Raw genomic sequence first — 3,926 nt, 5'->3', positions numbered from 1 at the left:
TGGGGACCCCACTTCTCCTCCACCAGACTGGCCAGGGCTTCGTCCAGGTGGTCCTTGCAGTTACCGAGGGGACCACAGACCAAAGTGGAGCAATCATGGCATCTGTCCACTTGATGGTGCTAACTGGTCCGGGAGTGAAATTGAATTCAAGCTGGCCTGCGAATCCTTTCCCTCTGCATGTTTGAACAGGGAACAGGGACACTCAGTCAGTTTCTCTCTGATGCTGACGTTAGATGTAAAACTTCTGAGATGTCAGAGGCTGTGCCCTATCCTATGGGAAAAGTCCGTCTGCAGTCAAATAGAAATAACAGTACTAACAGCTAACACTATGTAAGCACCTTCTATGTGCTTAAACCAGGGATCATGCCAAGCCCTTTATGTGCAGTAACTCAGTGAGTCCTCATAACAACCCCAGGAGGTAAATATGATGATCCTTGTTTACAAATGAGAAACTGAGGCAAAGCCAGGTTAAGTAACTAGCTCACTATCACTCAACTAGTAAGTAACAAAGCTACGGTCTCTGGACCCAGAGCCCATCATCTTAGTCACTAACCTGCCCTGAAGAGCTGCAGGCAGAAGGGAGTAGCAATGAGATGGCAAGAGCCTGCTCACATTGCAGCCCTTGCTCCAGCTCTTCCAGGCTGCTGGACCTGTTCTGCCCCATGTGTGTAGAGGAGGACGTCTGTGCCCCCAACACAGGGTTGGTTCTCAAGGTGACTAGCAACCAAAGAACTCCTGACAAGCATGCAGCACGGTGCCCACCAACAACCCTCTTACCCTGCATCTCACTCGTCCCATCTCAACGGGACACCAAAGTGAGAGTCCAACTCCACGTGAAACCATCTTCCTAAAACCCTCCAATATCCTTCTAGTGCCGTGGGGAAAGTCGAGACCTCTCTGTGTCACAAAGTGCTTCAGGGTGTTGCTCCTGCTTCTTTCTCACCATCATCGTCCCTGCCCCCTTCCCATAGGGATCTACAACTGAATTCCTGGGGCCCCATGTGCTCTTCTCCCCCAACTCTACCACCATTTTCTCTAAATTCTCCTCAACTGATCACCAGTAGTGTCTGCTTTGGGTCCTGCTACCCTCCCTTCCTCAGACTGAAGGCCAAAGACAGACGCTCAAGACCGTAGCCCTCCCAGGTAAGGTCTGCTCACCTGACTGACTCCCAAACACTGTACCCCCGTCATTTCTTTCCACTGTGCTTCAACACTGGGATTCTGCTACCTCACTGAAATGACATCTGAGAAAGTCCCCTACACAGAGCCTAGAACATAGCAGTTGCTCCTTCCTCTCTTCTCCTCCTGGGAACCCTATTATTGAAGTGCTGTTATCCTCCATCTGTCCCCATGACAGCATCTCAGCATTGCCGACCACTGCCCTAGGGCATATCTGAGAACTGTCTGACCTCCTCTCCAAGTCTTGGGATCGGACAAGAATGATTCAAGTCCTAATGCCTTAGGTCAAGGTGGGTGCTACTTTGGGGTCCGGGTCTCCAAGGGCCCAGCGGTAAAGAGGGAAGACCTTCAGAGGCTGGCACCCAGCAGACCCGACAGGGCTCCCCAACACAGCACCTTCCCCTGACCTGAGTGTCGCTATAAAAAGAACAAGCTCAGAGCAAGCTGTTCTGGAAACACCGTTCCATCTTCACAGCAATTCTATTTGTGTCAGCAGCAGAAAGAGGGTTGGAGCATCCCATTCTGGTATAATTGGAACAATTACCCCTTAAATGTGATAATTACAGTTTGATCATTTTGTAGGCAAAGGGAAGATTGGTTCCAAGATTTTCTCCTCCTTGTTGGAACTTTCTGTGAGGAAACGGCTTATGTTCCAGGGCCACGGGCTTCAGATGTCAGACCCAGATGTGAAAGCCTTCCAGTGCCTACCTTACCAAGAGAACATACATTCTGAAATTTCTCCTTTGTGCTGTGCTGCTAAATTTAGGATGAGACAAGGCACATTTCTGGATAATTTAAGCCAGAAGAACTAGACTCGTTTCATGTGGGCATCAACTTAAGCGTTGATATCTGGCCTGCCCATGTCCTGGTAACTGTGTAGAGGACACCCTTCGTCACCTCTAGGTCTTCCTGGAGATGTGTGCGGGAAATGGCAGATGTGCTGCCCCTGCCCTCACCTGCATCCACAGCAGACAGTGACAATCAACAGTGATGTTCCTTCCTGCTGCGCCAGGACGTGGCCTCACACAATTCGATGCTTTGATATGAGCAGTCAATCGAAGGGAGTTGTCCTAAAGATGAAACCCATTTGCCCCCTCTGTACTAGATGTTTGGTTTTCATGAACACATGAAAAAAACACAGCCTCTTGAGGGATGAGAGGTCATATGTCTGAGAAGTTGCAATTTCACAATTTGTGCCCTGCGCCCTAGGAAAATAAGTGGTGGAAGGGAGAGTGGTAGAGGTGACTTCTCTGGACAGTGAGCAGTATGTTCAATTCTGAACTCCACCACTTACTTGCTCTGTGACCTGGGACAGGTAACTTGGGCCTTCTGAACCTCAGTTTCCCCATCTGTAAAATAGGACCAATCGTACACAACTCATGGAGTTGCTAAGGAGTTCACAAGAACTAATGCATATGAATGAGCTCAAATAAGGAGGTAAAGCGACATCCAAGTATAAGTTCTTCAGGAAAGAACTGTGGTTGGGGAGGGGAGGACACCAGTCATGGTACAGCTCTGGGAGATTTCCCAGCTCTTCTAGCTCCCACTGCAGAAATTGGGCACCAAAGGTGAGGAGACCCTGAAGTCCTATTTCCCAGCAGGTCCCTGTGGGATCCAAGTAGGCAAACCCCACAGTGAGGAAGGCTTCTCTGATCCCGCACCTTGATGCAAGCCGTGGACAGTGTGGACTCCTTGTGGACTCTGCCAGGCGAGGGATCATCCCTGGCCAGGAAAGAGGGGCTCTCAAAAGTCTCCCAGCTCAGCATCTAGGACAGGGGACGCAGGTGAAATACCAGGCTGTGACTTCTGAAAGTCCACACTGAAGAAGTGAGCGAAGAGCAGGCAAAGACTCTTTCATTTCAATGCCACTCCCCAGCTTAACGCCCTTCGGTGACTCCACTGATGAAGTCGAAGCGACCTTGAGGGCCAGCCCTACCTCTACCACCTTTAGCATCTGACTCCCTCTACCCACAACCCATTGCTCCAACCACTCTCTCCGTTCCTGGACAAGACAGGCTCTCTCACACATACTTTCTGGCTTTTGCAAGTATTATTGCCTTTTGCACACAACATACCCACACCACTGACCACCAAATCCACTTAACTAAAATACTTTTCTAGTCATTCTTCCAAATGAAAGCCTTCCCAGGGCTCCTTGCTTTGGGTAATATCATCCTCTCTTATGCATTCCCACCATGGTCTATCCTTCCCTTCATCATAGTATTGATTACAGTTAAACTGACAGTAACCTGAAGGCAGGACTGTGTCTTCTGTCTTTAGCCTCATGGCTTACCACGTTGCCTGGAACCATAAAGAGTCTTCAGGAAGAATTAGTTGAGGAATAAATAAGTCATCAACAAGAGTCACTGTCAGATATGATGTAACAATGCAAAGTATATAATGCTTTAACAGTCCTTTTTTTAAATCATTCTTCCCTTTAATTCAGTATAAACAGCAAACGTGAAATTGGGTGTCATTGCCAGGCCCTTAGTACAATTCAGGAAAAGCCTTTTCCCCAGATTTGTGGGGGCAAGGGTTGGTGGTCACTTTCAAACCATGATAAATATCCTACCTAATAAAAGAGAAACATGGTAATTGGCGTACGACCGCTACCCTTCCCATTGGCTAATCAGGGTGATATGCAAATTAACTGCCAGCCCAGATGGCGGCCGGCAGCCAGGCAGCTTAAACTGAACGTGAGGCTTGCTTGCTTCAGTGACGGAGGACTGCAACATTCCCTGCCTGCT

The sequence above is a fragment of the Myotis davidii genome, unplaced genomic scaffold, assembly GCF_000327345.1.
Source record: "Myotis davidii unplaced genomic scaffold, ASM32734v1 scaffold499, whole genome shotgun sequence".
Taxonomy (NCBI): Eukaryota; Metazoa; Chordata; class Mammalia; order Chiroptera; family Vespertilionidae; genus Myotis; species Myotis davidii.
Note: the sequence above shows the minus strand (reverse complement) of the source record.